At 41.4% G+C, this 13,521-nt stretch overlaps 1 long non-coding RNA gene across 1 annotated transcript; it reads right to left on the bottom strand.

Annotated features, from left to right (window-relative positions):
• Positions 1-474: 474 nt before the first annotated feature.
• Positions 475-4,459, bottom strand: LOC123050448 (uncharacterized). Its single transcript, XR_006423775.1, has 4 exons — positions 4,290-4,459; positions 2,072-2,288; positions 1,301-1,450; positions 475-784 (listed from the first exon to the last, which is right to left on the bottom strand). It is a non-coding gene; the product is annotated as an uncharacterized lncRNA (long non-coding RNA).
• Between the last annotated feature and the right edge of the window lie 9,062 nt (positions 4,460-13,521).

The raw sequence follows: 13,521 nt of genomic DNA, 5'->3' as shown, positions 1-13,521 counted from the left end.
AGGGGGGGCGCCCCTAGGCTTGGAGGGGGGCCACCGCCCCTTGGCTTGGAACGAGGGACAGTGCTGGTCGCACCCCCTCACCCCCTATATTAAGGGATGGAAGGGGCTGGGCGCACCCACCCATCCATCTGGCCGCCGCCTCCTCTCTCTCCCTCCACTTCCTCCTCCGTAGTTGCTTGGCGAAGCCCTGCAAAAATTCCTCCTCCTCCTCCTCCACCACCACCACCCCATCGTGCTGGCCTAGATCCCATCTATCTCTCCCCTCGCTTGTTGGATCAAGAAGGAGGAGACGTACCAAGCTGTATGTGTGCATAACTCAGAGGTGACGTTCGTGCGACACTCAATCGGATTGGATCGTGAAGAGTACGACTACATCAACCATGTTCGTTGAATGTTTCCACTTTCGATCTACAAGGGCATGTAGACACAGTCCCTTTCATTGCTAGCATCTCCTAGATTATATCTTGGGTGAATTCGTAGGATTTTTTTGTTTTTCATGCAATGTTCCCCTACACATAGGGTTTCTTCATACAGTTGGAACTAAGATAAATCTAAGTGGAACAACAAATAGGAGACCCCCTTTAGTATCCTCGTGCTTGATGAACAAGAGTTTCTCTCCAACTTTAAATCTTGCCAGCTTGAGTATTTCTGTCCATCCGTTGACAATGACACGATCATCGACTGAGCATGTGTACTTACATGTGAATTCTGCAGTGGGATCCAAAATAATCTTGATAAAGCCTGCTTCATCTATGATGTTAGGCATCGCACTTTTCGGTAGTCACTGTCAAAAGAAAATTATGGTAAAAAAACTATTGTACATAATGTAACAGAAGATGGTTCGAAACATAATATACAATATAAAGCGCACCAGGAGTTTCTTCTTTATGTTAGTCTTCATCGGTGTGTAGGGACAGAATAAATGTATCATCAAGATTCTGCATACGCTTAATAAACTCAATAGCATGGCCAATGTCTTCCTAGGTTTTTGTTGTTCCAAATGTAGTATCAATGCTCTAGATGATGTTTTTGTGTGCTTTATCCAGTTTGAAATAAGTTGTCATATGTATATGTGTATATAAAGAACCTTAGTTAAAATGTAACATTTGAAATTCAATAGAAGCAGTAATGAATGTTGTATTCAGACATGGATATGAAGGAAAGACCATACAAGGATGAGCAATTGGAGGATTGGGCAGGTTGACAGATATTGATCGATCAGTGTCACCAGCTAAAGTGACGCTCATTTCTTTACCCACCCAGAGCTGGTACAATTCCAAGAATTGTTTCCAATACCTACCAGAAAATAAGTTGTGTCTTGTTCGTTGCTCACATTAACAACAAAAATGGACCCTTCTTTTGTCTCAAGCGGAGCTGTGACTTGAGTAAAAGCGGATTTTGCAATACCAATCCTTTTTAAGAAATCTTTTCTTGCAAAGCAGGGGATTTCCTAGGAAACATTAACCAAAGGAAAAAAATGTTACTAAAATGGAATATAAAGATTATATTCATTCAGAGAACCTATTGAATTTAAGTGAGAATATAATTCAAAAAACACTATTTGGGAGAAGGATATGTACACTTCATTTAGAAATTGGGCGATTGATAGTACATAAATGGTATGCAAAACAGAATCAATGTATCTGAATACGCTGATGTACCATTTTGCAAAATTACATAATGTTATGAATGGAAATGTGTGTTTGCCTAAGGATGAAAATTCAGTAATTATGAGGAAGAGAATGTTGAAATATATTTTACTCAGTGAACGTCTTGTCCAGTGAATAGAAATTTAATTAAAGATGTTGTTCAGCAGTATGGTTAGCCGTGTGCAGTAAAATTGAGGAAAAAAGACATGAAGAATATTTGAACTACAATTAGAAAATTTTCGTTCTTTCTTTGTAGAAAAAACAAGGATAAGGACTTGTTCCTAAGAGCGTAATGATCGCCGCACAATCCCCTACGGCCATTACAGATAGGGCACCAGAAATTAATGAACAACCGATTTAGTAGGCCGTAATATTGGACTCGTGATTTACAGGAAATTAAACATCTGTATGTTGTAATTTACCTCCATTTCATGAACTGCATCGACCTTCATTGGGGTTTTCTTGGCTGCCACAAATTGGAGCGACATGGAAAGAATCAGTGAAACTAGCGTAATACCAGTCGATACTCGAGGACGTCGACTTGCGGCAACCGGTTGTAGAAACGTTCAGTAGGAGCTGAAAGAAAGTAGATCTACAGGATCGTAGTAGAAAGGAAGAAGATGAGAGCAAGAGAGTAACCTGAAAGAAGATAAGACATGCTTCAGATTCCGCAAGCGAAAATAAATGTTGGCTAATTAGGGCCCCTAGTTGGGTGTGCCCATGAATAAAATAAAATATGCATGGTAGCAGTGATCGTAAGTTTCAAAATGAAGAATGGAAAATATTACGCTCTAAGTTTCGTATAAAAAACCTGGTTGAACAAACAGGGTTAACCATAGTAGCCGAAAATGAAATCAAACCTTAGGTAATTCATTACAATTGCAAGAACGGAATGTGTTAGAAAAATATTTACCTAACGAACTAACGGAATGGTTTCATAATGTTAGAAGAGATAGAGAGGGATTGGTGGAATAGTTGATTGATTGATTGAGCCTCGTAGGCGTATATATAGGAGTACATGATCTATTTGGAGTACAAGACAAGCTAGAAAATCCTAGTCTATCCTACACCTCCTAATAATCATACTCAACATCCCCCCGCAGCCACAACGGTAGCGTCACAGACAGTGAGACTGGAGAAGAATCTGAAGGTAAGCCGATGAACACTCCCCACAGTCATAACGGTCGATGCATCACGGAAGGTGTGGCTGGAGTTAAAACCGACAAGGTTGCTCAAGTAAGGCGGTAGCCCTTTGTGCTGATGTTGTGGCAGCTGAGAGCATAGGGTGGTGTAGCCGTGGTCGAGGTACCCGTGCGAGAGACACCGTGGTCGATGTTGAGTCAGGGTGGCCAGTGTCAAGGTAGTCGTTGTGGACCGGGAAGAAGAGCGGCGGCGGCGGCGGCTAGGAGCGCGACGACGGTGCTTCAAGTTGGCGAGGAAGAACCCGACAGCGTGACGAAGACCGGCGCGGACGGTGGCATTCCCGCGCCTAGGAAGACGCCGTGGCGCATACCAGACAGAAGTCGGCGCACATGGACGACGAAGTGGACCGCGTGCCGCGGCGATAGAGCCCGAAGGGGCGACGCAGCGGCAGTGCGCGGGTCGGGGTTACGGCAGGGAAAACCTCAGGACGGCGGCAGGGGCCGTGTGCCACGGTCGCTACAGCCCGATGGGGCGATGCAGCAGCAGCGCAAGGGTCGGTGCAGCCACGGGGACGTCCTGGAGTGGACGGCCTCGGAGCTGCCGTGGAACGTGGGCCGCAGCACTACGGCCCGAAGGGGCGACGCAGCAGCAGCGCGCTGGACGGTACAGCCACGGGAAGAACCACAGGATGATGGCAGAGACCGTGTGTCACGTTCACTACGGCTCGATGAGGCGACGCAACAGCAGCACGGGGGCCGGTGCAGCCACGAGGATGGCTTGAAGCGGTCTCGAAATGGCGGTGGACCGCGACACTATGGCCCGAAGAGGCGACACAGCAGTAGCGCACGGATCAATGCAGCCGCGGAAAGAATCACATAACGGCGACCCTACGGTCCGAAGGGACGACATAGCTGCAGCCCGTTGCTCAAATCGGTGGAGGGATGCGCTGTTACTCGTGGAGATCTTCACTCAGGGGCGGAATTGGACCTGGGGCAACTGGGGCTATAGCCCCAGGCGTGGCCCATCTAATAGGCTATACATGCAGAGGAATTTCCCATGTATTTGTAGGCTTGTAGAGGCCCAGCCCCAGGCATGTGCAAACCCAGCGGCCCCAGGCCCAGCGCACCGAGCTCTCCAAGGCTTCAAAGAAAGGCCACTAACGAGCCACGATGCACTTGCCTAAAAAAAAAATCCAAAAATCAATCATCTAACGAGCCACGATGCATCCATATTTCTCTGACTCCACGGCAAACTAACACACAAAATACTAAGCAAAAACTTATGATCGCTCATAGACAGATTTAGCATCCACACTAGGATTGTGAAAGTGGGATGCACTAGAAATACCAGTTGAACTTCAAAGAAAGTACTCGCAAGAGAGAAACGAATGGAACACAATAGAAGGGAAAGATCTGGTGGCCAGACAAGATGGCGGAGATTGATATACTGGGTGGAATATCCCAAGAATCACTGAGGTACACAAAGAAGTTAGCTTACGAGAAAAATCAAGTGCTCGACGAGTTCAAGCAAGCGGTGCTCCAGCGCCATGGCCTGTGGAACGACCACTATGCCAAGTGGGCATGACTTCGTGCGGTTATCAGTGTTCGGAAATCAAGGCTTTTGAGCAAAACGGACAAGTCTCTGGAGGTGGGACCCATAGTTCCCTTCTTTGTCCCTGCACTATGTTTGTTTGTCAGCGCGCTTCAGTCCAAGGTTATGTATAAACGAAGCCAGTTGCAAACCACATGAAAAAAATTGCTTCACAAAGATGTTTCTAATTGATCGAGACCTCCTCTTTCTTTTGGCTACAACCGATCCATGTAAGAATTACAGGACATTCATGTATGTAACCATGTACATTGCTTGTTAAAAAAGGCGGCCTGCGACATATCTTCAGCAAGTGCATGCTACTGTATCATTCGACAATCAAATGTTGGTCTCAGTAAACGACGCTCTTTGTTAAATTGATGATGCATTTACTGAATTTGCCTCGTAGTGATAAAAATTTGAGTTTTACTGAATTTGGAATTCACATTTTATTCTTAATCAAAATTTATGGTGTACTGGTAATATGCATCGCTATGTGTTGTATTTGTTGTGTTTTTCGGGTTGTGGTGTTTGGCGTTGTGTATAGCCCCTTAGCTTTAGCCCTAGGCTTCGAGAAATCCTGGCTCCGCCTCTGTCTTCACTGGAAACTTGACGAAGGCACCGACGTGCGGTCGATCAGACCGGACGACATACGTCAGATGGCCGGAGATACCAGAAGCGTACGACCGAGCAGGGACACCAAGCGGTGCGAAGAGGCTGTGCTCGATGCGCGCAGCCTCCACCAGCACGGGACGCAGCATGCACAAGCAGCCACCATGCATCAGGCACGGCCACGCAGGCGGCACGCGGTGTGGATCGACGCGGAGTCGCGGGCGAGGACGAGAGGCCCGATTCAGATCCAATCGAGATGATGAAGATGTCGACAGAGTGTATGCGCGTTGTAGACCTCTCGTCGACTAAGATTTGATTATTAGGAAGTGTAGGAGTGACGGCGGCAGGCGACGCAAATCAATTTCTAAATCGGAAAATCAAAAAGGAACATCAATCAGACGACCAGGCGAGAGAGAAAAAACCGGATCAATTGGTCGGGAAAAAGATTCTTTAGAGCAGCCGATCAACGCGATCGGCGGACGAACTCTAGATACGGGCTGCGCGGCCCCCGGCGGCGGTCATAGAGGCTGGCCACCCCGAGGGCGGTGCGCGGGGCGGAAGTGGCGGGCGACGGCTAGGGTTAAATCGGTTAGGCTACTATCATGTTAGTAGAGATAGAGAGGGATTGATGAAATAGTTGATGGATTGCTCGAACCTCGTGGGCGTATATGTAAAAGTATATGATTTACTTGAAGTACAAGACAAGACAGGAACAAATCTTGGTCTATCCTACACTTCCTAATAATCAACTCAGCACATAAGATCACATTTGGTCGTACAAGTATTGCTTTCTTGAATTTAAAGATAGATTTATCACGATCTCATGCATCATAAAACAATAAAAAATAAAGATATACACAATGTGAAGTATTCAAGAAAAAAGATAGAGTGAACTTGGCAAACGACAGAAGAAAATGAATGATGAGTCTGAATGAGATAAAGGTAAATAAATAGAATACAAGAACAAGCAATAGCGAATGAAGAAGATTAGAAGGTTGAAAGGAAATCACGGGTATAGGAATGGAAAAGCAGTGGAAGAACAGATGAAGGAGAAAGAAGATGAACCGTCGTGAATAACTGTTAAAACATAACGGTGTGATGGAGCGTATCATGAAGTGCACGACCGTAGAAGTACACATAGACGATGTATTTGTATTAAAAACATGTATACTCTCTCGTATTCACACATTAAAAAAATTGCATGCATTTTCTAACGAATTTTCCCATGCGGCAAGCGTTTCCGCAGGTGCGTGCCCCTGCGAATCTTCGCAGATGTTACTGCACCTTTAGATGGTATAGTCATACGCGCTTTTGGGCCACTAGATCGTGGATCGAATGGTCAGCATCGATCAGTGCAAGTTTTGCATAAAACCCCCGGACATTCTCAGAATGGCGCTTTGATGCACATCCAGCAATGCTCTCCGTTGGATCACAGATCTAACGGCCCCGGTTATCCGTATCACGGCAGTGTAAGGTGCGGTAGCACTTTCAGGGTCACTCGTGGTCGTGGGCCCACTACACGCGATGCACGTTTCACGAGCTGCCAACAGATGGCATAACACACGCACGTGGCGATGCAACATGCGGTGCCTCGGCTCTGCGCTGCCGCGCTGGAGATAAGGCGTTCCCGTCCGGCGTCCCTATCCTCTGCCATGCCACACGCGATTCACGCCCGCATGATACAACTCTGTCACCGTTACATTATTCTGCGTGTGGAGGTCACGATTCCGCATAATCCAATGAGGTCTCAGCCACTTCACACGAAACCAAAACTGCACAGCTGTTATAATAGTATACTACTCCCTCTGTTCCTAAATATAAGTCTGTGTAGAGATTTCACTATGAACTACATATGAATGTATACAGATGCATTTTAAGTATGAATTCATTCATTTTGCTTTGTATGTAGTCCACTTAGTGGAATCTCTACAAAGACTTACATTTAGGAACGGAGTATATGCTGGTGTTGGATGCGTGCCAAAATAATGTGGCCGCATGGCCGTACGAGAATATGTTGTGGCACTGTCAATTGCTGATGTGGATGGCGTTAAATGGTACCTTAAATATTTAATTAATGCAACTGGTGGGCGTGGCCCGCCAAGTCATTATATTTTGTGTTTCTTTTTTTTTCGACGGCAACTAGGATGCTCGGCTAGACTTTTATTCATGCCATATATGTGACTTGGTCTGCACAACTTTGGTGAGTGTTTTCTGTATGAACATACCTGGACAAAATTATAAATTTGGAGGACTAAAACTATATAATTTTTGCCTGACAAATTGAAATAATTTTCTTTGTTAATCGCTAATGGCAGAAAACTTTTTTTAGAACAATGGTAGTAGAAAAGTTGGAGTGCCCACATTTTTCTCTATCTATGCATGATTCATCATCGGTGGTTAGTTAGAAACAAAAGCATGACCACGTCGTTACAATGATTTTAAATATCTTCTGGTGATTTTTCAGCCAACTATTTGATCGACTTAAAACTTAGGTTCTCTTCATACAGCAGCCGCATCATTTGCAAACATTAATTAATTAAAAATACAGATTGCAATTCATATATCTAAATTCTTCACACATGCTCACCTTACACTAATTTATATTCTCCCTTGTCATCTAACTTCGTTTATTCATCGTCGCATACTCTGGAGAAATTATGTAATCATTTTCTAGCACTTAACTACATTAGCTTGTATTTATATATTCTGATTCTGCACATGTTGTTTGTGTCGGTTGCATCCTTAAGCACAACTTTTTTTGCGGGGGTAAATATAATAAATATATTATTTTTGGCCTTTTATAAGATGATTATATTGAATTTGTTTGATATTACATATTGAAACTGTAGGGAATCTTGCACGAACTCCATTATTATGCTAAAAGTATTGCTTTGAACCTGTTGGTTTGATTTAAGTTTTTTTACTGTACTTAATTCTATAGTTAATTGTGTATGAAGTCAACAGTATGTCATGAACGATGTAACTAGATCCATATGATTTTTATTAGACAATTATAAGGCATGGTGTACGGACTACAATATTAAGCTAAATGTATACTTTGACTTGTTATTTGCTTCACATTTTTCCTGGGTGCTTATTCCTGTAGTTAATTGCATACAAAGTCAAGATTATGTCGTGAGCGATGTAATTAAATCCATATGATTTTTTGTTAGACTATGACAAGGCTTGCTCTGCGAACTGCATTATTAAGCTAAAGGTATAGTTTGACTTGTTACTTTGCTTCACGTTTTTCCTGGGTGCTTATTTATTTAATTAATCACATACACATTGAGTTAAGAGTACGACGTGGAGCGATGCCACTAGATGATTTATTCTTTAGTTAGCTTGGTGTAAGAACCACATTATTTAGCTACAAATATACCTTTAACTTTTTCTGTACTTCACGGTTTTCCCGTGTGCTTAATAGTTAATTCTATGGTTAACCATGTACAAAAGTCAAGAGTATGCTGCGAGCGATGTCGCTAGATCTAAACGATGTCACTAGATCCTTATCCAATTATTGTAACCCCCCTCCCCCCTCACCTAGGCCCTCGCTAAATAAAGCATTAGTCCATCCTAAGAAGCTGCTTCATGTTTTTCATTCATGCTTAACTCTATCTTTAATTACATACAAAGTCAAGAGCAGTTAAGTGTATGCTGCGAGCGATGTCATGAGATCCATATCCTATTACTTTAGTTTCTCCCCTTTTCACTTGGGTCATCCTAAAGAAAATCATTAATCAACCCTAAGCAGCATGCTACATTGTATACGCCTATGAGGCTATGAGGCTCTACCTGATTTCACCACCCGTTGAACTCCCTACCCGATAAGAATATGTTGATGCCCACTCTGACATTCAAAAAGTTTCTCTTAACTACTCCATTCACATGTATCTATCCATTATGATATTATATTATTAAAGTAGTAGAAATTTTGTGATCGTTATGAAGTTATAACAGAGGATTAGAACTTGCTCTAATAACAAGTTATAAATAACAATTGAAGTTTAATTAAGGAAATAAGTCCTAAGATAAGATTTATTTTGGCAATAAATGGAAAAGAACAGTGAATATACAAAAGGAACCGCAGTCCAGAAGAAAAACAACATAGCTTACATATATAATTAATAAAATAAAATAAAATTCTAGGCCCCGGGTTTGGTCGGAAAAGAAAATGTAGATACCTTGAAGTCCATACGTACTCTCTCACTTCTGATTATGGTGTAACAATTTGAGTCTAGGATACATAAAAGAGTAGAAATAATTATCACGCATAAGGAAAAAAGATATCCAAGAGTTAAGTAAATAACAGAAAGTTCCATCAAATAATAAGTCACAGACAACAATGGATGATATTCAATATATGTAGCACATATGTAGTAATTGAAGATGGCAATCTACTAGTAGTTTACCAGTAAGTTGCAAATTAAGAAAGGTGGGGAATAAATCTTGCATGTCTAAAAACTATGTAGATTAAATCCGGAAATGAATCGTCAAGGATTATGTGGATTTAATTTGTACGTAGAAATGCTACAGTGAACAAACAGTGATACAATTATATAATGGTCAGTAGAAAATCTAAGTTATAACTTATAAGTATGGTGAGGCTTAAGTCTTGTAAATCGTAAAGGACCGTGTATATCAATCGATGAAAATTTGATTCATAGATATGAGAGCTACAATGAACAAACACCAATGCCAATATAGAAGTCATAACAAATATAGCTAGACAATTAAATGGTCACTATGCTAGTTAGCATTTAGAATCGTCACTAAGGTCTACGTAACAAAACAACAAGTATCATCCATGCCAATATTTACTAAAGTCATTCTCTCATCTTCTTGGTAAATCTGGGAGGATTGGGATAATAATAATATGCTTTTCAATAGTAACCAGCCACCATTAGGTTAATTGAAAACAAAATTAAATAAGAATTACTCCTATTGTTATGTAGGAATGAGGAGGATATATAGGGTATGGGTCTGAATGACACCTCACTGACGAGCCTTGAAACGACACCATTGATTCATTCATCACAGTCTCACGCCGCCACATGCACATCACATCATGTCGCCGCGCACAGACACTGAAGGATCGCCACTCCTATAGGAGATCGGGGTCCATTGCCACCATGATAAAGGCAGTGGGTGGATATGGGGAGATCCAGCGACGGGGAATGACACATGTGCCACTTTCCACCTGACCTACCGCGAGGCGCCCGAAGCCTCCACCAACGACGCCGCTGCTTTTCCTCGTACCTCTGAGCAGTGGCCAATTTAGTACCTCAGATCAGGCGACCTCACTTCGTCCTGCCAACTGATCAAGTGACCAAGTGCCTAGCCGCCATCATCCATGGACCTTGCACTTGCTTTTCCAACGGGCACGTTGGGTGGCGGCGAGGTGAGAGAGCAGGGGAGGAAGAGACGGCGATGGAGCTAGGGTTTGCCTCAAGCCGTCTGAGGAGGGGAGGCGACGCGAGGGCACCAGGTTTGAGTGGGTGTTGTTAAGTGCCCGTCTTGTGAAGCTCTCCGTCCAAAAGGACTATAAAATAGAACATATTAATTTATCGATAAACACTTTTTAATCTGCACTAGGGACAGGGGCGGTGAGGCTAAGATCAATATAACGGACCTCTTCTAAGTTTCAAATTGAAAAAATGTGTGAATATTTACTCACGCTCTTCTAATCATTCAATATCATCTTTTTTATCATGTATTTATTATGTTCCTTTTATACGGGGTGACTTGTCTTCTCATTGAAAGAGTAGAGGAAAATAAAGTGTTCTTCGCCTGAAGCCTCCACCAACCATGCAGCTGGTTTGCCATCATGTTCATTGTATTTTATATGCGAGGAAACTTCCGATCTATTCATCAAGCCATGGCAATACAAAGAACACAGGAATAACATAAGTTATATCCATGTCAGTAGACAGCATAGCGAAGACTACAAGCACTAAAGCGAGGCGAACGCGCGTCACCGTCATCACCCCTCCCTCACCAGAGTTCAGCCTCCCACTTGTATGTCACATATACATCAACTTGGAGGGGGGCACCCACTTTCGAATCTTGACCCTACTCGTGATGTCTGGCGTGCCTTGTGCACATCAGTTGATCATATGGCACCAACTTGTGTCTCCTACATCGACCATATCACGTATCACGAAAGCCCAATCCATCTAAGGTTTTAATGCCCCTACTATCACGTATCAAGTAGAGGCATGTGAAAACAAACAATTTTCTAGGATTTCAAGAAGGATAACTTAGACACCCACCTTGTACATATCTAATCATTAATGTGTCATTGGGATCAAAGCCATTACTATTTTTTTCATTGTTTAGCAACATGTATCTCTTCTCTAAGCCGATGGATTCATTTGTATTTTCCCCCATAAATGGGTCCCTTATGACAACCCATAGTTTACCCTAGAGCAGAAATTTCTTATTTCAATGTGCATTACATTCATGCATCCAAAATCCGGGTAATTTAAAACATTTCTAAGTCCCTTGCCAAGTGTGGTAAAGTTGGAACTTTTGCTCATTATTTTTCATATTTGGATCACAAATCATGTCATATGTTACTCAATGACTTGTTTGCATAAAGTATAATTCAAATAGTGAAATGGAATTAAATTAGAACAATTAAATAAATAAGAAAGGATATTTATTAATGGAATTATTAATACAAGAAAAAATACAAAAGAATAATTAACTTCATTGATATTGAGAGATGATACATGTTTGATTACAATGAAGTTGATTTGTCCTTCGGCTGTTTGATACATGTTTGATACATCCTTCGGCTATTGAGCAAGCCCTATCCCATGCCTTCAACCACCATCTTTCCCAAGACACCTCCCATACGTGAGCCGGTGTTGACTGACGTTGACTCGGCTGAGACATGCCGCATCCAGTTGTCCACTAACATACATTTGCACTAAACTTTTAACCTTCTTTCTTCACAATCATAATCCACTATCTTGGCATATGATCGTAACCAATTTAGTTTATATTGATCCTTTTTTGCAATGAAGTTTTCTAATATAGTTAAATCAAATTAACCTTATTGTAATGCACCCAAATATTAATATATAATAGGTTTCATTATGTAACTTTTAACACCGACCGTGGACATTTTTCTTGCGCCAAATTTGAGGCATATATTGGAATGGTGTTACTTGTTTCCATTTCAAGTGATCACCTCTTAAAAATTGTTGCTTACAAAATTATTATACATTGTAATGAATAATTTTTTAATGTATTTTGTAGATTAATCTTTTTCCACTCAAATGTATTGTAAATATATGTATGTGTTCATGTATATTTAGTGCCACTAGATATCATGGCAGCAAGCTCAAAAGCCTTTTGAGGTTTCTAGAATGTATTGTTGTCTATTTAAGGTGTAACCGTGTAAGTAAATAGAAAAGGTAATAATGAATGCACTAAGTAGAAAATCCTAGGATATACAAAATATCTGTGAGGGTTTGCTCTTGAATTGATGCATTTCTCATTAGTAGTTATTTCCTAGAAACATATGTCTTTCATGATCTTGGGTTCAACAATCATCTAGCATTGAATGCACTATTTTCACTTCCGGTTGAAATATCATCATATATTCAACTAACCTCCCATCAAATGTGTCTATTTTCTCTTTATTTGCACCACTGTCTGTTAAATAATCCTGGCCTCATACATGGTAAAATAGGTTGTGCACTCTAGCTGTGGGAGAAATGTGCCAATCGTGTTGTTTTCACTTTGGTTTGATTTGCAGTCTGGATAAGATTATGTAATTCAATTCGTGTGGGCTCATCAAAATGCACGAACCTTGGACTAAAACTTCACACACACACATATATTATTTATGTGATTTTTTTGTCAACTATAATGAGCATTTCTTTCAAAGGGGCTCAAAGCTTTTGTAATGTTGGGAGACTTGTATGAGATCTCACTTTCAGGTGAGATCATGATATCAACCAAAAAAAAATCATATTTAGACATTATTTTTTTTTGAAATTATTTGACAACATTAATGTGGTTATGTCTACAACTCCAAAAAAATCAGCTCAAAATTCAAAGTCATTTAGAGATTCAAAAAGACAAACTTTGAATGTGAATAGTAGCAGTCTTAGGTGAATAGTACTTTGACACTATTCACTCTGATTTTTTTCTTTTTTGTTTCTATTAATGTAAGTTGAATTAGGAGCTGAAACTTTTTGAGGTTGTACATCAAACATTGATGTGTGTCTACAACTTTTTTGAGAATGTTTGAACATGTATTTTTTTTAAAAAAAATCGATCTCATAGATCTCACATTATGTGAGATCTCACACAAGTCTTTCCTCACAAATTGGTGCTCTCTCTCTCTCTCTCTCTCTCTCTCAAGTGTATAGTGTTGGCCTTTATATTATTTATTTTTGGCAAATTTAGGTCGAATGGTCGATATTTTGCACATCTCGCCGAAGGAGAGCAGCTCACTTTCCAAACATCGCGGCTGTCTGTGCCCACCGCGCATGTGCATCACAGACGTTCAGCA

Source organism: Triticum aestivum, chromosome 2D (genome assembly GCF_018294505.1).
Source record: "Triticum aestivum cultivar Chinese Spring chromosome 2D, IWGSC CS RefSeq v2.1, whole genome shotgun sequence".
NCBI classification, from domain to species: Eukaryota; Viridiplantae; Streptophyta; class Magnoliopsida; order Poales; family Poaceae; genus Triticum; species Triticum aestivum.
Note: the sequence above shows the minus strand (reverse complement) of the source record. Positions and strands in the feature narration are given on the sequence as shown.